We start from the raw sequence: 23717 nt of genomic DNA on the forward strand, positions 1-23717 counted from the left end.
ATGCTGCCACGGAGACGAGAAGAAACATATTTGTTATTGGCGACTAAAAGAAATTATGATTGTGAATGGATCTGAATAATTAACTTTTAATTTGCATAAGTACTTCAGAGACTTCAGTCATCTATCTAAAACGCAGTTTGTAAGTCACAATACATGGAACTCAATGATAATTGCGAGAACACATGTCAATAAACATATTTAAAAATTCACAATTCAACAGAGATAGACAAGTATTTGCATATATAGCAATGGTTTTACAACTCTTTACATTTATTAATACTGCCTGCACCTTTAAGACATTTTAAGTCCTCACATAGCTTGTTCTTTTTAAGTAAAACTATTCAGGCAGTGATCTTTGTCAAACCTGTTAAACCTGAAGACACACCCTTCTTGTTCATTTCACTGAGGTAGACAATAACACCAGCAACTCAGCTTTTCATAGGATGGTGTGAGTATCTGTAAGGGTGAAGGTGCCTATCCTCAGCAGTCCTTTAAGGAAAGTCTACTCTACAAAGAGGGATTAGAACCGACAGCGAGGTGACTCTGAAAGCAAAGGGTAAGACCATTACTCTTTTTCTCTACTCTTAATGGCCTCCTCTCACTTCCTTTCCAAGTTGCTTTCATGGGTGAGGAGGGTGATGGAATTTCATTACTTATGACTGAAATCCAAAGGAGTTTTGAAAGCCGGGTGAGATGGAAAGGTGCATTCAAAATGCCAGTATACCCTCCAGATGCCAGCAATCTAATTTACTGTCAGTGTTAATAAATGGGTAGCCACTGGATGGCACAGATAAGTTGTTACTTCACCATCAGGGTTATCACTTAATATGTGATAATGTCTTTGGGGAGCAATTGTATCCGACAGTTGAAACAGGGGGCCTCAACTCCTGGCAGGAGAGATGATCATCAGTGTGGAAAGATTGTTAATCTGTCAAATCAATGTGACTTCACTCAATAAAGTGTTCGTAAAGAGACTTAAGTTTAGACTGTAGTGTTAATGATTCACATTTGTGAAAAATGATCTCTCTTTAATGAAATGGGACACTTCTATGCATAATATGTTCAGCTCTCTGTTGTTTACTGACTAGACATATATCATATATCATTACACCGATTCAGGCAGTGTCCTGTCTGTAGACATTGATGTCACATTTACGCTGAACCAAAATGTTTCTTTGTACGTTACTGGATTTTCTTTTAGAGCATATAATGTCTTGTACAGTTCCAAGGAAGAAGCAATATTATCTGCATAATTGAAAGCATTCCTGCAAAACAATGTAAGACGCAGATGATAAAGAAATGAAACCCAGCACTGGCAAAGAAACACATTTGAGTCATGGCACACAGTGAAACAGTGAAATCTTAACAAACACGACAAAGTGTAATAACAGCATTATGACGCTGGACGCTGGATGTTGTTATTGTAAACAAAGCTCGTATTGTAAAGCCTGAGAGTGTGGGAGTCGCCACATAATGCGGCCCATATAATTCCCTGTGGAAATTCTGCTATAATGAAGCTACACACACGGCGTATTACATTTCTGCCATTTCCTTCACAGATCTGAACCATCAGCTCTCAAGTCATTGGACTAAGCTCAACTTTTGTCAGAACAAACACTCACAATGGGAAGAGGCGAAAGTGAAGTGTGGGACGAAAACCCTGACGATGTTAAGCAAACTCAACCCAAAAAACACACACCCACAAAGAGTAAAAGCCCAGAGAAATCGGGGAGTAGCTGTCCCGCGTGCTGCTTGAAGACAAGGAACTGCCTGATGAGCCCAGAGTGTGGCAGGGCACTTCAGATCTCCAGTGTTGTTGCTATGTGTGGAATGTGTCTCCGCATGTTTATTGTAAGTCCAAACTTCAGAAACAGCAAGCAGCTATGATACAGCATATAACTGGTTGGGTGTGCTGATGCTTGAATGGGAAAATAATTTCCTGCTTAGATGAGTATAATCATTGCAAACACAAATATATAACCCTGACATTTAGAGGGTGAATACATTTCATTTGTCTTTTTCTGCACATTGCAATTGAAATACAAGCCAAGTGGAAAAAAAATCCACAGAAAACAAAATGATTATTTATGGAAAATTGTCTTCTTTTTCCTAATTTTTCATTATTATTTCTTTCTTTCTTTTTTTATTTTGAAATTGCAGAGATGAACCTTGGACGACACGATCAACCTTTCTGGAATATATTATTATTATTAAACCATCTCCAGCACTTTGCATGAAAATCATGCCATTACTCAAAGAAGATAAAATGAAGCAACATATGAGAAAACATGTAAATAAGACCAACACTAATTATTAGTAGTCAATCAGTGGAAACACTGAGGTAAAGTGAATGTTACCTTATTATAAAGTTAAACTTTTTTGTAAAAAGTTTAACACTGAAGCCTTTCACAATAAAATTATGTTTGTTCAATCAGAATGCTACAGTATTTAGTCAAAGCAGTTGTATATTTATTTTTGAAAAAATCTCATTAATGTAAAAAATAATTATAGTAAATAAACGGTGACACGTCTAAGTAGTATCTTATCTAGGTTTCTGCTGATGAAAAATGTTAACTAAAGCTTTTAGTAACATCCCTGTAATGACAGCACAAGTGTGTCACCTGTACCAGTGCTAATAATAAAAGCATTTAATTATTTAAATACTTTATACTGTCAACGCCCTCACTTGAAGCCTGTTGGGAAATAACCAGACTAAGGAGGTATCTTCACATATTAACAAAAGACAGCTATGCCATTACTCATGCTTGTGAGTCAGACCCTTTCATGGCGTGTTATTGACGTCATGGAAAAGCCATTGAAGATTTTATGACAATAACATTGGCAACTAGATGGTGCAGAGTTTTATAAATAGTATTTTTACAAAACTATAGCATAATTTAAACCTGATCACGAGCCAATTCCAGCACTTTTTGGGAAGGAAAAAATCCAGGTTGCTGGTTGCACAAAACTACTACCTCTTCCTTTTCAACAAGATTTCAGGCTCACCTGATCACTGCAAGGTTTAGTTGACCTTGTTGTGAAAAACCTAGTGGGAGATTCTGTGACACGGTTAAAAATAAAAATTGGCCACCATTAAAAGAAAAAGAGAATGACCTTCCTTGTCAAATAGGGCAAGTGAAACACACACCCCCTTTGCTCTCTGTTGCTTTACTTTTGACTCAACTGCTCATGTACCTGTGTGTGTACGTTTGATAGGGTTAAATTGCTTGCTGTGGCTTACTTGGCTTGATCTAGCTGCAAAATGTTGGTTGCATCTACATGCAATGGGTTGTAAAAATATACAAAGCAGCTTAGCTACCTTGCAGGCTCATTGTTCTTACTGAAACAAGCTGTTCAGTCTAACTGCAAATATTTGGGGAATATAGTTCTCCTCGATGTTGCCTTTTATAGATGGAACATCTTTCTTTTATTATTAGGCAAGCTAAAAAATCCTAATTTATCCCGGATTGTTGACAAAAGACTCCTCTTTGATGTAGGACGAAAGAACATGTTGGTCCTATTATTGTTGGTTACAAAAAAGGCAGTTGTTTTACACTCCCTTCCCCAGGAAAGCCAAATAAATTGAAATGGATTTGTTCGATATCCAAAAAAATCACATTCAATAAAGTTTGTCTAAATAGCTAACTGATTTTCTGAGTCTAAAATGGCATACAGGTTGAGCTGTTGTGCTCACAACCAGACCACAGTAAGAAAATCCCCTGTCTTTCCAACAAATCCAAGAGTAGAAAATACTGTAAGGAACATGATTTGTTTGTTTAGCCAAAGCCAATGAGACAGTGTTTACCTTTATACCCCTTTATCTACATTTTCATACCTCTTTATTTCAAACTTTGAGCCTCCACCATTGTAAAAGTATCTATTTGAAAAAAGTGCATTAAAAGTATAATAGATCTACTTTAAAGAGGATATGTGGCTACCCTACATATCAGCAATAGCAGAGGGTAAAAGATGTTAGAGCCTTATACTGAAATGCATGGTAGTGAGGAGGGTTGGTAATGGATTTTTTTTTCTTTTTTAAACTGAGAATACATTGTACAGTAAATGTAGTTTTTTAATAATTTTCTCAGAACATAACATAAAGTCATAGTGTGGCGGACCAACAGGTGGCTCCACTCACACCCAAGTTGAAGGGAAGTGTTGGGGTGGCGCTTTTTGTATGTGGAGTTCTGCTGAGTCAGTTAATAAAGTTGGAATGAGACACTGAGACCTCTTCTGTCGTCTTTACATACCTCCACAATAGCACTATTTCTGCTGCTAACCTACAATCATTGAGGAATGATCATCATTTTGTTTGACTTTTTTTTTTTTCACAAATTACTATTATTCTCATACCACAAAATATTTGAAAAAAACCCCAACAAAAATAAAAAAATAAATAACACAGCTATTGTATCCAAAAATGTACCAAATTTAATACAAAAATGAAAGTCGAGCTTACAATCAGAAATGTGAAGGCAGTCAAATTCAGTAAACTCAAAGGAGTCAACAGGCAGATGGTGCACCTGAAAACCGGCAGAAGATCTTCATGAACAAGAGCAAACAAGAAATGGAAAAACAAGTGGAGAACACAAATTATCTGGCTGCATATCAAGACAGCAAGAGTTCAGCAACAGGCTAAGAGGTAGCAGCTGGGTAAGCACTTACTGTATCTAGTAGATCAGGTGGTTGGCAAATCACTCAATTTTTTGAGTACTGGACAAATGAGCAATGTGCAATCTGCTGTGACAGAAATGAGTATGCATTTTTATTAGTTTTTTTAAAGTTTGATTGTGATTTAAGGGAGATGAAATAAGCCAGAAAAGAACACAATATGTGATGAAAGCAAAATTTACCTTTATTATCAGGTGTCATGACCAATAAGACATAAACACAATCTGCTCCTGTCAATCATTTCAGTGACCATGTGAGCTGCATTTATTACTTGCAGCACTGTAGGTCAGCTGGCAGATTCCAAATGCATCACATGTACATTATAGCAATGCTAATCAATAAAAAGGTAGAACATATTTTGTTATGCATGATAAAATATGTGTATGGATATTTATGTATATATATATATAGCATTCTGCCCTTATTGGGAAGCTCTGCTTTTCCTTTCCAGTTGAAAGCTGAATTAGACTGAACTATATAGAGTAATAATGGATAAGCCACCAGGAAAGTAACTGTGAAAATATAAAAACAAAAAGATATTTTGTCATTATGTGTGTGACATTAGTGGGTGGTTTTCTAGACTGTCACTGTCAGCGCTCCAAAGAGCTCATCCCTGTAGCAGTGTCATTTCAAACACCACAGCTGACTGAGCCTGACTATGAACTCCAGAACCCTGGATGAAGCCCACTAAGATCAGCTCATACTTCCCAAGTTATGCCTCACATGGAAGCTTGAATACTGACAATAAATCATCTTTCTTTCTGCTTTGTATGAAGTGTCAGTGAGTACTTAATATCTTTTATGAACAGAAACACTACAGAGAACCCAAAACATTCATATTTGGCAACTTGCAACCAATTTAGGAAAAGGTCTTTGAGCACCACTGACTGCTAGAAATAGTCTACAGATCCTCTACCCTCCTCTTTTATTATTATTATCATTCTTTACTGTAGTTCTGTTGCCATTTCATCTCTTTACTCCTCAACAAACTCTTGCATCCTTCTTTTGCCGCATCTTGTCTGTGCCGAGTGCCACTGTGTCAGCGTAGGCATCACAATACAGGGGTGACATTTCAAGCCGACAGATTAGGGCCGCTCTCCAATTAATTTTGCTTTCCTTTGCCTGTTAAATACACAATCAAGCAAAGGCAAAATGTCAGTGAAACAAACGAGGTGCCGCCATGTGGCTGACAATTACCGCCAAGCACCTCAGAAATGCCAATATGTTAAAGTGGGAGCAGTGTGTGAGATGAATGGGGACAAACGGCAATCTTTGAGATGCCTTGTTGTTCCAACATCACTAAAACAGGCATGTCAGCGGTGCCAATGTTATCTGATCTAGTGACAGACAACATGTAGATGCAAAGGTCAAATGTTCCTCAAAGTTTTTATCCGATTATATGTTACATAGCTACTAATATCTTTATTAATCCAAATTATTTGTAGAATTAAATGAAGGACTGCTGGTTGAAGAGAGGGAACTCGATGCATGGTGATTCAGAAAACAAAAATAAAATAGCTGAATGCTAAATTATTATTATTATTATCCAAATTATTATGAAAGTTATTAAAGCTTTAAATTGCATTTTTGTACATTTTACTTTACTAACTGCTCAAAAAGGATTATTATTATTAGTAGCAGCAGTAGTAGCTAGGCAGCACAGTGCTATCGTATAATGACACTCAGATGTTCCTTGCTAATTACGTTAGCTAGTAGTCAGTGATAATGGTTGTTTATTACTGCCTAACTCTTTCCTCTAATTCATCATTTTTGAAAGTGGCATAAACATAAAACTTGGAATTTAAAAGGCTTTCTAAGAGGATTTCATGCAGCCTAAGATACTTCTTCAGAAAACTGTCTGTACTTACCCTCTCAGATAGGTGTACAACTTAGAGACTGGAGTATTACTTGAATATTAGATTGACAGTTTATATTCTGAACAACAGCATATAAACCCTACAGGACAATATTTTTTAATATAATACTGCCCAATATGTTTTGGTTAGACTTATTCCCTCAATACTGCAGGTCAAATACTCACCACTGTGTTAGAGGCAAACACAGACATAGAAAACCTTACTGATATACACATGAGTAAGCCTTGCCAATTTGTTAAAAATAAATTCAGAATAGGTATAAAAAAGAGAAAAAAAGACATTGTTTTTGGGAGCATAGCACTGTAATGTTGTCCACAGATGACCCTTTGTGGAGGAGAGTAGACTACGCTGAAGGAGAATCAAATCTAATACAATGAGAGCCAACCCACGTCGGGGCTGATCAGGATTTCAAGCTGTTCCTGTTGGATAGTGATTCATTATGAGCACACCAAGTCCATCTGTTGATTCTGCTCTAAGCCATGGATGTCTCTCTGCTACATATCTCATAGGGCTAAATGTGCCAAACCTGGGTGAAACGCACCCACCTGTCTCCTCCCACCCAAGAGAGGAATGGTGGAAAACCAGTCCTGTGTACTGCTAGAGGGCTACATTGTGTTTGTCAGGTTGAGGAAACAGAAATGCTCTGACTTTTCCAAGTCAGTTTAATCACCACCTTTTGCCAAAATGCACAGCAGGCCCAGCCTTTGATTGACTTGGCCCACAGTCAGCTAAATGCAATTTGTTGCATAAATGCTAAATCGATGGATCCTTACACCAATAGAATGACACGGCAGTGTTACATGATAGTAGAGTCAAGGTTCTTCACAGCTTATGGTCAAGGAGAGATGCCAAGATTCTGAAATGATTCAGAAATGCGAAATCTCTGAAATTCTTTGAAGCTGATGGTAAAACCCCCCCAGAAACGCATCTATTTTATGACTGTTTTCTAGCTCACCTTGCAATTGAAAGCCTACATGAATGTGTTTTCACAGACAAGAAATACCTGCTCACTTGGCACTTACTGACAAGCTCCATCTCTCACTGAATGAATACTGATTATATCATATTATAAAAGATCTTCTGATGATTAGACATCTCTCAGACCCACTGAGAGATGTCCGGTCACCTTATTCATCCACAGGGTAACAATTCATATATTCCCAGATACCTTGAATAATAAGACTTTGGGCATTTCTTTTTTTACCCTGAACTTTTTTTTCTCTTCCCCTTTTACTGACACCAAGAAGATGAAAGGGGGAAAAGTGATAAAAATGTTTGACTACGCACTGTTTGTGTGTGTGTGTTGCACTACTGTTTGTGTACGTTGTAGAAAGTGGGGGAGATGAGAGAGACCAGGACAGGGAAAGAGAATGAGACAGAGAAAGAGATGAGATTTGTGATCTCATCTGTTCACCCGGGGCCTCTCTCCAGAGCAGCCTTTTACTGTCGTCAATCATCTCCATGGAGACATCTTAAAAGTCTGATGGATGGGAGGCTTTGATGCATTTCAAACATGGCTGTGATACACGTTGGAGAGAATGTGGATGGAAGCCACTCACCTTGCGTTGGGCCTGATTACACCCCCAAGCAATAGGAAGAGTTGGGCCTCTAGTTAAAGTGCAGTAGTGTTACAGGTCACTGACAACAATAACAACTGCCAAGAATATACATGAGTGTTTTAAACTATTTTTTTCAGATAATAAGACGGTCTTAAACATGTTATGTATATTGTTACCTTCAAACAAAGAGGATTGCTTGAGAAATACAGTGGAATTAATTATTATTTTAAAGGATTAGCCAATATTATGGTATTAGTATGAGGTTACTGGCACTGTAAAATTAAAATAAAAAATACAAAATGCTAAGATATTAATATTTTATTGCTGGCAGATACATACGTACATTTGTTTCCAGATTAGTACCCCAGTACTCTCACATTCAGCTACATGAATGCCAATGTAATATTGCTCATGTATAACCACTGTGATTTTTAGTTGAAATTTCTTGTTAATTAAATGGTTGTTGTTGTTTTTATATTATTCCCTCATTGTTTTCATCTTAATTTCTTACTATTAGCACATTATTATTCAACTAATAGTAAAATGCTGCTGAAATCAATTAATATGCTTAGACCATACCACTTATCCAGAAAGCATGCACAGTTTCAGGGAAGTATGAGCATTAATATATTTAAGTGGAAACCCTCGAAACAGAGATCTTTGCTGTATTTTTCTTTCTTTTTTTTAAATACTTTTGCAGTTTGGAACTTTTATGTCTTTATGCTAAGCTAAGCTGGGTTAATATTATTGGGATTTGTACAGCAGCATCAATTTTCTGCTCTAACTTTTGGGAATGTGCATATTTCCCATTATGTCTCTTTAATGGATTTAGACTGAGTACAAGTTAATTGTAAAGAATCAGTTAATGCAGTAAGGTCTGTAGGTGCAGGACAGATATGAATTTGTTATCCTTTAATGAGGCAGGAGTTTAAATGAAGTTAAATAATAATACAATTTAGGATTTCTCTATTTCATGTAGGTAACCGTGTGTGCTGCCATATAAGCTATTGTTCATCTGCAGTTGGGTCTTTATTTTATTTCAAGAGTCAATTTAAACCATACAATTATGTAGATTTTTAATTATTATACTTGAGTAGAAAACATAGAGCTGTAAGTCTAAAAAAAAAGTAAGTCTATATTACTGCTCTTGAGTAATATAGACTTTAATGTAATATACTGCAGTGGGATATACACACCAACAAAATGGACATGTGATGAAAAATCTATATTCTATAGGAAGGACAGAGTAGATGGTTTTCTGCGTGGCAGATACTACTGGTAGATGCCCTTGTCTGTTTCTCAAGAACAAGGTCTCTGTGCCTTGCATTCTCCCTTCTAGCAAACAAACAAAGCTGATGTAATCCTCAGCTTCCTTAAAGCCTGATAAGAGGGAGTCAGGGTCAGTAGGACAAAACAGAAGAAATACATTTGGTGTATCATTAGTGTCTCTCTGGCTCTGCGCAGGATTAGCTGGGCTGCTTTCATTGCAGTTTTACCGCCAAGACCAACTTAGCACTGAACTTTGTTCCTCACCCAAAGGATGCGGAAGTAGAATTCAATATGCTCTCACCTGTTTGTCTGAGATTTTGCAGGAAGTTCAAGTCTTTTGGCTGGCAGCCTTCACAGCACTTACTTTGTCAGCGTAATTTACTGCCATTAGAACTGGTAACATAACAGTCCTTCCGAGTTTAACTCTAGAAAAAAAATGCTTTCACTTATACCTAAGGAGGAAAAAAGACAGCAATGACGTCCCAAAGAGCATTCGGGGCTGTAGCAATACACTGTAGACATTTTAAAGTGTAGGATAAAAAAACCCCTCGTTTCTTGTTTTCAGTCTGTCTTTGTTCTCAAAAATAGATGGCTGTCATTGATGGTGGTAGATTGCTGCTTTTTCTGAGTCTGTCAGTCACAGAAAGAAAGTTTTAGTCAGCTCCAAAGATAACATTTTACACCTGTAACTTCATGTATAAAACTGCATGATGATTTAAATTGTTACAAATATTGGGAATAGGCTACAAGGGCACTGTTTTAAGAATTATGTGCAGACACACAGCAAAGAGTTTAATAAACATGTCTATATCTCAATGTCAAATGTTGACACAAACTGAAATACATAATAATACCTAACCTCTTCTCCCTCATGCTATTCACAGAAAGGCTGGATGTCCTTTTAGAAATTTAAGGTCTAAACAAAACTATTCTCTTCAGAAGCATATCCGTTTATATAGCTGCCTGAACATTTCAGATACAAATGTGCTCAATTTCATTTTACAGAATCAGAAATCTAAAATGAAAAATACAAAATTGCTTATTTTTGTATGTCGGTAGTGCTCAGAATTATTGGGTGCTTTTATTCGAAAACAGAGGAACAGAGTAGTTTTACTCACTCTAGAGATTTAGCCTCTTTCCTTTTTTTAGTCTAAGTCAGGGGTCGCCAACCTGCCTCTTTAGTCCTTATAGTGCGGCTCCTCGTGGTTTGGGAAAATAAATTAGAAGTATTTAGCTGAAGTGTATTTTATTTATGTTAGTTCTTCTTTCTTTTTTTTTAAACTTGTACTTCTAAATTGGAAGATTATTGTGATATTGAAATATAAAAATAAAATTCTATTTTATTATTTTTTCATCGCTCAAAATAAGCGTCACACTCGCAGAAGCCGGTGTACCCGCCGAAACGCCGGGCAATTATCGAGTTTCAACCCCAGGTAGGCCAATTATGGATCTTCGGATCCGCATTATGTCAGCGGCTATTCTCCACTGTGAACTATGTTACAAACAAACATCGCTCACGCCTCACAGATGACAGCTTATAGTCCTGCGTAAAGATGAAAGTGACTTCATACAGCCCCGATTTGCAGACGCTGTGCGCATATGGGATATGCGCAGAGGTTCAGGAGCAGAAGTCCCAAACATATCACGGCAGACCCGACGATGTTTGCATGAACATGCTTTTCAGCATCTCTTTATTGACCACTTTTCACACACGGTTGCTGTACGCACACAGCCGGCTGTAGCTTTTCAGCTCACAGCCCGACACACACCAACACAACAGCATAGATAGCGCAGACGTTAAGGCGGCGAGGCGCGATTGCCGCTCAGGTGCGTCCGACTCCCATACAGCGGCGCTGCAGACCACGCCCCGCCACACACCTTAACCTGGTAAAATACATATTTAGACAGAATTTTGCAAATATCTATTTTTCATTTTTTAGCAGCATAGTGCTTTTTTTCCAATTATTTTTTAAAAGTCAGGTCAAGGCTCCAAAAGCCCAAAGGCGATATAAGGGTGGCGGCTCACAACAGTTTTTGTTTGCTACATGAATCATTTTAGTTCAGCTGGGTGTCTTTCCTTTTGTTATATTTCTTTAAGAGTTCAAAATGTGTTAATTACATAAATAAAATGTAACTTTCTCTGTAGCACTTCATGGATTTCATAAGCAACACTCCTTAGTTGTTCACACAAAGCATAAAGGTAAAAAACAATATATACAGTGTTATCTTCATTTTAGATGTCAAAAAGTATTTGCGGCTCCCAGTGTTTTCGTTTGCGTGGAAACCGGGTCCAAATGGCTCTTTCGGTGTTAAAGGTTGCCGACCCCTGGTCTAAGTAGACTAATAAATGTTTAAGTGTCTCATTTTGTATCTTGTGTAGTTTATTCTTTATGAAAAGTTCTAAAATTTAATGGGGAATCTTTTTAAAAAAGATTCTAAAAAAGATTTTGGAAAAGGATAAAAGAATCTTGTAAACACTCCTGTCCCAGCTTGTTGAAAGAATCACATCAATTGGGAATAGTTATAACCGCAGCCAAGGTTATTGCTTCTTCAGAACATCATTTGTTATTGCATTTTGTGAGACTTTTCATATGGCAATATAACGACATTATGTAACTGTGAAGCTAAAAATAAAGATATCACCAAATAAGTGGAGCTATCCTATGCCATTAAGTCGTATGCTGTGACACACTAAAATATTTTCAGCAATTGCGAGAACAGTCTTACATCCGTCATATTTTTATTGTTGCGAACAATTGAGAAACTATGTTAGTTGTTCGTGATAAAAGTATAAGAACTTTGAAACCACTGGAAAACTCTTCTTGGAGCTTAGTCACAATCTTCCTGATGGAGTTTTCTATTTTAAATCCACCTTTTGGACATATGTCAGTACTTTAAAGTAGGCCAAAGCCACATTTTTATTCTTGGACTCAATTTGCAGACTATTGGGGGGGGGATCATTATTTTCTTATAGTGGGGTTTGCAGCCCCTCAGTTCATCCCAGTGTCTAAAACTTGCTTTTCCTTTTTTTTTTTTTTTTTTTTTTTTTTTTTTGCTTCCTTAAGGGTCTCCTCCCTAAATTACTCCAATGTTCATACTACTAACAGTCTCCGACTTTGTCTTCATATGTTTTGCTTGTGCTGTTGTTACATCCTGTGATGCTGTATGTACGGTCGGGGGGGGGGTCCCATTTCACTGCAGGGCAACTTGTATGTGACAAATAAAGGTTTTCTTGACTTGACTTGACTAAATAAATATTGAAAAAAATATTCTGATTAGCCTTGACTGACTGACCTTTTTCCTATTGGGAACCACCTTCTTTCTTTGCAGTTGTAAAGAAAGAAGGTTGGTCAATTATTAAAGTTGTTCATCTTCCCTCAAGTGTTGCTGGAGTTCCTGCATTGTGAAAAGAGAGTGGTTAGCCAGGTATTCAGGTTAATGTAAAGCAGGTTTTTCAACACGTTTCTGAAGAGGAGGGAGGAGACAGGTGAACACAAGGCAGACAGAACTCAAACGAGCAAGTAAATGCACAAGAGGCCTGAACTATGCTACCACACAACCTGGCAAAGACTGGATGTGAGAGCAGTTTGGATGGATTACAGGATCACCAGCCAGAGACTTCCAAGACAACTACTAGGCATCACCAGAGAAGCAGTTAGTCACACCCACACCCACATTCACACAGGGAAGAGAAAGAGAGAAGGCAAATCCACACCTGGAGAACAAGGGGTAACTATCACAGGTACAGGTAGAACTATTCACAGTGACATCACCAATACAAATAAGATGTTCAAGTAAGTTAACATGTACAACACCTTGACGCTTTAAGTAACATACAAATAGAATGAAGCCATCAATTAACGTCATTTATTACAGCAGTGACTATCCCTCCATGCCAGGCCTGCTTGTTTTGCATGCCACCTATGTTTTTCCAAGCCACAACACACCTCAAAACGTTCATGCTGTCTGACTCGTTTTCAGTCTTCATTAGCATCTGTCAAATACAGCACGTCTCTTGTATACTTCACTCTCACAGAATGTTATTTGTGTGTCCATTATGGAGAGCCAGGTCGCGCTGCAGTGACCTCTGCAATATATTTTACAGAAAGCTCTAGTGGCCTTCAGCCCTCTACTCCGGCTGGAACACGCTGTGGTGCGACAGATGTCACATTAAGCAACACATCCACATGCCATCAGCCTGCTTCCAAAATCCTGCCACTGTCACTTTGCAATGGCCTTTCCACTGGACACGTACTGGGCTGTATCTGTAGATCTGTGCGTGAGCATTAACCAGTTAGGCAAGGGTCTCCGAGGCTTAGGCCATCAGAGTCATATTGGACGTGTGCACATGTTTACACTTAAACACACACAAGGGCTCTCTAAAGTATCTCTCTGAAGTGCTGATATTTTCTTTCATCCCATCCAGACTGAAATGATCCGTGCATGCTTTTGGACATAATGGCGGGGTAATTTTGTTTCAGTGCTGCTATGTTTCATCTGAGAGCTACTACACATTATACAATTAGGTTTTATTACAAAACAATAAAGCTATGCTTTACTAAAACCACAGAGACCTCGGAGAGACAGATTTAAAAACCACTTTTCTCTTGGCTGACCAAAATACATTTTCAGTGCAATATCCTCAAAAAATAATTTTTCTTTTCAGTCAAACCTCATTTTTGTATCCATTATGTTATTTAAGTCAAAGATGAAATGTCCTGCAGCTTGTGACACTTGACCAAATATTCTGAGAAACATCTGCCATGAAGCCCGTAGCAGGCTTTAGAGCTGAACCTGTAAAGATGGCAGTAGGAATATCTTCAGACCACTCCGTAGTCTTTCTTTAGAAGTGCAGGGATTACAAAAGCTGTTGAAAACTGAAGAAAAAAAATCTCTGTGGATACTAATTACTTTGAAACATACAGCAATAGACGAGAGAAGACCTCACAAAAGCAGAGGAATGATATTGATTTTCTCTGGCTTGCCAGCAAGTCACACATCAACCGACACAGTTATTCCAGAAGTTTTTATTTACTATCTCTTCAGTGTCTCAGATGCTCTTCCCAACCTTTGTATAGTTTCCTCTGCACTTGCACACAAGCAAAAGTAACTGTTGCAGGCAAACAAACTTTAAAGTTTTTTTTCCTTTCACCTTTAGAGCAGTGGTGTTCCATATGAAGTTTAATTTACCGCTTTATTTTTCATATATTTTGACCTCAGGTCCATCAATACCATAACCACATGATCATATCACTGTTTATGGATTGCCAAAAATAGCCTTTTAACAGTTAAAGTTAGAGGTTAACAGCTACAGCAAAACATATTTTGTGCATCTTAGATCTCTCTTAGATTTTATTTGTGTGTATGTGTGTGTGTTGAATAAGGAGTGTTTTCATCAAGTTTTACACGTCAGTAACATCCAGACGTGCATTATTATTATTAGCTGAGAGACAGGCTAACGCCCAGAGCCACAACGCAGTGTGATTATGCTTGCCCCTGCAGTTCAAAACAGATGCTCTTCACCAGCACTGGCAGCATGAAAGAGCCCGAGGCAGGCAGCTATTTTGGGTAAATTAGTAAAGACAACAGTTGTTCCCCAGGTTGATGCTGCCACGCTGAGGTGTGGTGCAAGGCGACAGAGTGGAAAACACAGACTCAACCTGGGCAGAGCAACCCTGCGGGCGTTTGTCATTTGGAGGGACTCCAGCCGACAGGTGGCTGCTGTGGTCGACTGCTCCCCATGCACCTTATCCAGGTAATTAGCCATTCAGCTCAGGAACGCAGGAGAAGAGGGCAGTCATTGACAGAGACAGGTATAATGAAGACGGGGTTACTGTGGAGACATTATTTCTGTACACTTCATATTTGTGCATGCTGCCTCCTGTTCGACTAGCAGCCTCTGGATTTTACTTCATACAACACCATCTTTTACTGTCAGAAACCAGTTGCATGTTGCAGGTAAATTCCATAATACCCCTGACTTTCCATGTCCCAAGAGCTAGTTTTAACAGCTGGGGAGTGCAATGGCAGGTCATCCAGCCTTGACCCAATGCACGTTGCCCTACAGCACCTCCTGCAGGTTGTGAGCCCATGATGCCTATTCGGGCTGACTAGGTCTCTCTCAAGCTTCCTCCCTGGGCCTGCCTTCAGGGTTGGGTGGCAGTAACCCTGAGTCAGGCAGGGTAAACTGGTCACTTAGTCATATCTTCATAGGGGTTTCGTGACTCACTCATTATTTCACCCCTCATCTAATACCAATGGGACACCCTACTAGGGCCAAAAGCCCCTTATAATTATGGAATTATCGGAATTATGGAATTTACCCTTACTGTGGTAAATTCTTCTACCACAGTAAGGTGGTGACTGGTGGAAAGGTGGCCATTGATCATGGATGCAAGCAGTGGCAATGGCCATGGCAATGGTAGCTGGCGTGGTTTGGCCTTCAGTCATTTGGGAAGGAAGTCAGAGTGGAGCCACAACTCCTCAATGAAAGAAACCAGTTAAGGTGGTTCAGGAATCTGATTCTAATACCTCCTGAGTGAAGTGCTCTGGCCATGTACTGTCAAGAGGAGAAATTATATCTTTCAGCTGGCTTGGGAATACCTTGGTGCTTCTCCAGAGGAACTGGAAAAGCAGATGGATGGATAGATGGCCAAACTATCTGTTTCGACAATTGGATTCAATAATAGAATTCAAAATTCTAAATAATTACGCTTTTGGCATACTATGCAAAACAACATGATCAGTCCTGAGTAACAGTTGTAATAATACCTGACACTGCCTCCACAGGAACTGTAGTGACAGCAGTATGCTAGTAGAGCTCCAGCTGCTCCTGGGCTCTGTCTGTGCTTATACAGGAGGCATTCGTGCACAGTAGAGTTTCTGGCCAAGCACAACGTGCGATTCACAAAAAGAGACATCAAGCAAAAATATATGCTTTAACTTACATTTATGGCAACACAGAATATAATGATTTGTAACAGTTTTAAAAATTGCAACATACCATACACCCTTTCTGTCACTGCTAACTGTATTTTCCCCTGTTTGTCTTTCAGCAAGATTATGGAATAACTATCAGGCTGAATTTGGCAAGTATTTTATTCTGTACTTTCAAGGAGAAAACACTTCTCAGTGCTCAGCTGATGGGCATCTTTCTCCTCGTAGTACAAGGGCAACAGCCAACTCCAGTTCATTATAAGCTTGATTACTTATTATGCTATTGTGCTCATATTTAGCATCATATACTAATTATATCTAATTGGCCAGTCAAACCCCAGTAACCCCACCAGTGCTACATGAAACCATTGACCTCTACAAACAAGCATTAAGAACCTGTAGTGGTAATGAGTATCCATTTTCCACAGCATTGTTCTAATAAGGATTTCTCTATGCCCTTTTAGGGGTCTGAAGTTTTGTGACTAGGTCTTTTTTGAGAAGCGCAATATGGTTGGTAGTTCACTGTTTGAATATTTGCCACACAGTGAGAGTTGAACGTTCTATAAATGGCCCAGTAGATAGTTGTGGTTGAGTCAGCTTTGATGGGCAGTAAATGGGGAAAAGGAACTATGTAAATGGAAACCTGGCTGGTGGTGCTCTGTTGGGAAATCAGGTGGCCATTTGAATATTCAACCCCAGGGCCAGTGCTCTAATTCCTTTCCACTCAACATGCCACACAAGGAGAAAGGAAGTGACAAAATGGCAAGGAGTGCAGAGACAAGAATTTGCATTTTAATGTGCCTGTCGGAATCACTTTGGATAAGAGCTGGGAGTATGAGAAACCACATAACCCCAAGGGTCGTGTTGAAAACTCGTTCGATTTGGGCAAGAGAAGTAAGCAGACTGAGTCCAGGTAGGTGCCAAAAATAGTGATCTTTATTTACACACTTGCGCAGAGTGTGGGAAGAAACTTGCAACAACAATCTTACAATCTTCAACGAGCAGACCGCTCCCCATCCTTATATTACCCTGATGACGTCACAGCTAGATCTTACTGGAAATGATAACAGTTCCAAAGTTCTCCTTATATAGGCATCCAATACTACTTTCGAGACAAACAAGTGTGTGATATGTTGTGCAGTTTTGTGAGACTGTGTGTCCAACCGAGAGATTGTCCTGAGACGACCTCCCTGTTCTTAGTACGTGCAGGAGTGAACGTGCGTACTTTCCATGACTCTCTATGTGCATGTTGGTGTAGGCCTGAATATGTGTGTAAGTGAATGTAGAAGGCCCTACTGGACCCACAGCTTCGAGAGGTGTGAATACAATGATATGGATACCATTTGCAACAGCTTAAGCAGATAGAATAATAGAGAACAACAATAGACTAATTAAAGTGATGATAATATGCATACATTAATATTTTGATCAGATTACCATAGATATAATTCAGAGATTATTCTGTCAACTGGTTCAACAATGATGAATGATTGATCAATGATAGTCCTGATTATAAATTGTCACCATGAGAATACAAAATAAAATATCTCTTGTCCACACTCCTCCTCTTTGGCCATCGGCCAACCTTTACCCGAATTTGTTTCACTCCTCCGTCCAGGCGGCTTCTCGCAACGGCATCATATACCCCGGACCAGCTGAACCAGCTGAACCAGAGTCTAGGGCCCTGCTTACCAGTTTTACCAACACTCGCCTTACCAGAGGAATGAGACAACATCCGATCATCAATATACCTAGAAAAACTATAAGAGAAAACATGGCAGACATAAACACACCCTTCCATTGCCCAAAGACAGACGTGATCCAGTCTCCCAGCCCCGTGTTCACACCTGATTGCTCATGCATGGTTCTAGATAACGTTTTCAGATTCTCCAGCGCCCGAGTGACCGTTCCGTCCGGAGCAGTATTGTTGGGAATAAAGGTGCAGCACATGTCACCAAACATTGCACATACTCCACCCTTCTCAGCCAACAACATGTCCAGAGCCATTCGATTTTGGACTCCCATCAAAGACGTCGGACCTAATTGTTCCGCAAGGCCTTCCACTGCGTCCCTAGTAAGATTAGAGAGTCTCAGCACATTATAATGCACATAATTAATGCGATCAACATTTTTATTTGGAGTTATCCATAAAAACACACTTTCAAAGCCGGCCGCTATCTGATTAACTAACTTATACTCATCTGGAACTCCCCTGGGAACTCCTATTGAGTCAATCCAGGTTGGCGAGTCCCATCTTGGGTCATATTTGTGCGTACCCCTTGTATCTCTCCTACGTCTGGCTGTCAACACACCCGTGTCCTGCTGTGAAACTGTTTCTACCCTACTTCCTATAAGCATCAACGGTGCACCTAGGCGCACCAGAGCACATGTTCCCACACTCCCCAGGGGAACCTGCACCAAAAGGGTGTACTGCCCACAATAATAATATAGCCCACCCCTTGCCCAGGTGCCTATGATTGTGGTTGGGTCACTTACATTATTAGTAGTCCTACCTGGGATCGTCCTCTGACACCAGCTTGGATCAATCCTTCCTAACGTATATCTCACGCTGTCTGTAGAGAACTCAAAACATGTATAATTATCTCGTTTAGGTGTGAATGAACCTGGTTGTGTACGTTTATCAATTGGCGGATATAAACCTGACAAAGTGGTGCAGTTACCTGTGTTCACCGCCTCTCTAGTTAATCTCAGCATACAACTATAACCCCACTCATCCTCTGGATACAGAGGAGCGGGTTCAGTGAACAGACGAGGTCGAGCTGTAGCACAAGCAACACAATCAACCACTTCCTGCTCTTTAGCATTCTGAGCCACCCAATCTAACCAAAGATTCCTATCACCAAAACCTGTGGCCCGCTCTATTAACTCTTGGGGTTTTAATCTAGTGTAATCTGTGGCAACAAGCCATGTCTCTTCTGAATCCTTATAAGTAGCTGTCTCTAGGGGGTCCATTTGCTCTATGAGATTCATTGCAGTGTCGTTCCCTATCGGTTTAGGTCTTGGATTGAATAAGTTCACCCGAATTATCCCTACTGGATCTGTCCCTGCTTTATCTACCCCTATGACTAGATAAAACGCACCCCCGTCATACCCCGCTTCAGGGAGTTCACTCCATGGTCCCAGGGAAAGAGTGACAGGGTTCTGTGTAACAGAATAATCTCTCTGAATGGCTATCCCTTGCAGGGCCTGTGGCACTGTTGGCCGCCATCCTACCCCTGTCCAAGCAACCACATCCTGCCAAGAACACCACTGATCTGTTATATAAGTGTAAATGTCTCCTTCCATTGATGGACCCCACACCGACTTAGGGTAACATACCATAGGGTGATAACAAATCCACACATCATATGTTCTCCAGCTGCTACCGTCTCCTGGGCATCTAATTACCTCACACAAATCGAATGTGAAGGCTGTCGTGGACCCATTAACATACCCAAACTCAACTCCCCCACTGGCTGTGAGACACCCATCGTTCCCACCTGAGCCAACCTCGCGCTTGAATTTCCTTGACGACTTGATCGGTTTGGACTCTGGAGCGGATAGACCTCTGCGTCTGGGCAATTCACCTGTCTGCCAATAAACAAACAAACACATTATAATACTTATTATCCCCAACATCCCCGTTATTTTCCAATTTTCCCACAACTTCATGATCACTGTTCCCAGGCTCGTTTTACTTTTACTTTAAACTTCGTAATAAGAGTATAACGTTATGGGTATAAAAGTATGCGATTATCGTACAAAACTATTACGACTCCTTTAAACTATAAAATACTTTAGACTAGAGCCCTAGCCTATTAGGAGCCTGAAATGAATTAATACTTGGCATGTGACGCTCCTCTTCTTTCTTCGTCTCCCCAGGTAGACTACTGGGGAGAACCGCGGCACAGGGGGAGAGGATTATTCTGCCTCTATGTTCCCCCCTGTGTTACTTGGGGTGGAGCTTATCTCGAGTAAGCTCTCATCGGCCACGGCACATTGAGACCAATGGAACCAGGTCTCACCCTTTCCCTTCAGCCGAACCGCACTGGTAGTTCGAGCCGTCACCTCGAATGGCCCCGTCCACCTTGGATCTCTCCACTTTCGCTTAATGACCTTCAGCCACACCGCCTTGGCGTCGGGTACGGACCTGTCCTCCGCATTCACCCCCTCTCCAACCTGTTGTGTGAAACTAGACACAAGAGCTTTTAATTCTTTCCAACATTCAGTATGGTTTCTGTTACTTTTTATACTTTCTTCCGCCGGGACTGTTGTCCAAGGACCTGGAAACTGTCGTCCTGTCAACAGCTCATATGGTGTGAAACCTGTGGATTGATTAACACAACATCTTATTATCATCAATGCAATTGGCAGGGCTGCCACCCAATTTAGCCCCGTCTGAGCAGAAATTTTAGCGATTTTATTTTTCAGGTTTAGATTCATTCTTTCTACTTTCCCCTGCGACTGGGGATGATATACAGTGCCAAATCTGTGTTGCAACCCCAGCTTCTGTTCTACCTCTGCCAAATCTTTGTTTTTGAAATGAGTCCCATTGTCTGACCTAATTCTCTTAGGAAAACCATGCCGGGGGATGTAATGATTGATTAAACACTTAATCACACTTTTTGCATCCTCCCTCTTTGTTGGCCACGCTTCGGGCCATCCCGTCAGAGCATCTACACTTACCAGTAGATATCGAACTCCTCCTGGCCCTGGATCAATCATGTCAGTGAAGTCGATCACAATCTCTTCACCTGGTCTCTCTGGGATGGGAAATTTTCCTGCCTCTGGCTTAATTACTGGTTTTGGATTGTGCCTCCCACAGATCAGACACGTCCTGGCTTTCTCCTTGATCATATCCTTCAAAAAGGGATGCCACCAATGGCACAGATGTCTTCCCATCTGGGCCACACCTACATGGCCAAGCCCATGCGCTTCGGCAATCTTCTGTTTTGCCAGGTTGGCCGTCAACACTGGTCGTCCGTCAGGTCCTCGCCAGAGACCTCCTTCTTCCCAGGCTCCTCGACTCTTCCAGACCCCCTTTTCTTCCGGGGCCGCCTCCTCTTGGGCCTTCCTGGCCTCCTCTAGCATGTTGACTCCTACTTCTTCCTCCGCGGTTATTTGCACCATCTGTCGTAGTGCTTTATAGCCTGCTGCCTCCTTGGCCGCTCGATCAGCTTCCTGATTTCCCCTGGCCACCATGCCAGTCCCTGAGGAGTGACCTTTGCATTTTATAATGCTCACCTCCTCTGGATCTCCCAAGGCCTGCTCAAGTTCCTCCATTTCCTTCTTGTGGCAGATTGGTGCATTATCTGCTGTCCTGAATCCTGCTCTTCTCCATTGGGCCAGCTCCACGTGAGCTGCTCCAAAGGCATAAGCTGAGTCCGTGTAAATGTTGACTCTTTTTCCTTTTGCAAGTCTCAGAGCTCGACTTAGAGCAATTACTTCTGCTCTTTGGGCTGACTGCTGCCCTTCAAGTCTTTCAGCCTCCTTCACTTCAAACTCAGCCCCTTTTCTGCAAACTACCGCGTAGCCTGCTTTCAATCCTTCCTCATCTCTGTAGCAGCATCCATCTGTGAACCAATCTTCAGCTCCCAGTACAGGTTCCGCTTTCAAGTCTTCTCTTATCTTCTCGTCGACTTCAGCTCTCTTTGCACAGTCGTGCGGCTCTCCTGACCCCATTAAATCTGCCATATTGATTCCTTCGTGTGTGAAGGTCAAGTTGGGAGCGTCTAAAACTTTACTCACTCTCTGTTGTGTCAATGGTGTCATGGTGAAGGCTTGTGAGTTAACATATGCCACCACACTGTGGGTGGTCAGCACCTTCAACGGATGGTCCCTCACTATATGTGCTGTCTTTTGTATAATCTTTGACACCCCAATGGCATGCTGTGTGCATCCCGGGTGCCTTGTCTCTAATGGATCCAGTCTGACGCTGACGTACATGAGTACATCTCTCCCTCCCCCTTTTTTCTGAAACAACACCCCATTAACTATCCCGTGTGTTTCTGAAACATCAAGATAGAAGGGTTCATCATAATTAGGGATGGCAAGATCAGCCGATCTTGACAAGTCCTGTTTTAATGCGATGAACGCCGACTCAGTGGCCGATGTCCATGGCAGTTCAGCCTTCAGGTTACGGACACCCACTGTTTTCACCAAATCCCTCAAAAGGGCTGTTTTCCCTGCATAATTTGGAATGAAGTGACGGCTGTATCCTGTTAAACCTAAGAATGAGAGCAACTCCTTAACCGTACGCGGTTTTGGATGTGTCAAAATCTGATCGCGATGGGTGTTTAGCAATCCCACTGATTTGTGAGCAATGACACGGCCCAGAAATGTTACTTCTGGTCGGACCAACTGCAACTTTTCTTTACTCACTTTGAAACCGCACTCAGCGAGTCTCTTCAGTATGGTAAGTGAAGCTGCCGTACAGGCCGAAGCAGACGGAGCCGCAATGAGCAAATCATCAACATATTGCACCAGTGAACACCCCTCTGGTAGATGGCATGGCGATAGAGCTTCTTTCAACACTTGGTTGAAAATGCCCGGGGAGAGTGCAAACCCTTGTGGCAACCGTGTGTATCTATACTGTTGCCCCCTGTATGTGAATGAAAAAATGTCTCTCAGAGACTCATGTAATGGGAGACAGAAAAATGCATTCGCTAGATCAATACATGTAAACCACTTCTGTTCTGGTGTTAATGCCGTCAATGCCGTGTAGGGATTTGGGACAGGCACCGTGTCAGTACGTAAAATGGCATTAATGGCTCTTAAGTCATGTGCCATTCTGTACTTTCCTGTCCCGTGTTTTTCTACTGGCAAAATAGGAGTGTTCCAGTAAGATTGAGAGGGCTCAAGCACCCCTACTTTCAATAGCCCTTCAATGGTTTCTGCAATTCCCTCTTCAGCTGCTCTCTTTTGCCTATACTGCGGTTTCCAAATTGGCGTTTCAGACTTCAGCTGGAACAAAACAGGCGAGCAAGTTGCCAGGCCCACATCTGTAGACCCAGCTGACCATAAGGTGCCAGGAAGAGTCGCAAGTGCGGCAACTGCATCCGCATGGTCTATTCTTTCTCTCCCATGGATTCTTGAGATTTGTTCATGCTCCAATATCACTGTGTCCTCTGATAGACAAGTGATACGGTAAATTTTGCATTTTGGCGAGTACCAAACGTCTGGAATCTGAGTAGCTTGCCAGCCCGGTTCATCGAGGGCTCTCTTGACCATTGTTCCCAGCTCCTTCGCCTGATGACCCTCATGGACCGCCAATGTAATATGGGGCACTGAATCAGGTCCCATTTTGAACCAAGGCCGTTGTTCTTCGGTTAAATTTACTCCTGCAGCGACGCCTTCAGGACCGACATAGATGTTCTGAGAGCGTATGTTCCAAGTCTGACCCTCA

General features: G+C 40.9%; 1 long non-coding RNA gene across 1 annotated transcript; it reads left to right on the forward strand.

The window, feature by feature from the left end:
* Positions 1 to 403: 403 nt before the first annotated feature.
* Positions 404 to 4225, forward strand: LOC146381320 (uncharacterized). The gene is made up of 3 exons (XR_014801044.1): positions 404 to 556; positions 1560 to 1851; positions 2161 to 4225. It is a non-coding gene; the product is annotated as an uncharacterized LOC146381320 (long non-coding RNA).
* The last annotated feature ends 19492 nt before the right edge of the window (positions 4226 to 23717 follow it).

Source organism: Perissodus microlepis, chromosome 8 (genome assembly GCF_051167445.1).
Source record: "Perissodus microlepis isolate ML-2025 ecotype Zambia chromosome 8, ASM5116744v1, whole genome shotgun sequence".
Taxonomy (NCBI): Eukaryota; Metazoa; Chordata; class Actinopteri; order Cichliformes; family Cichlidae; genus Perissodus; species Perissodus microlepis.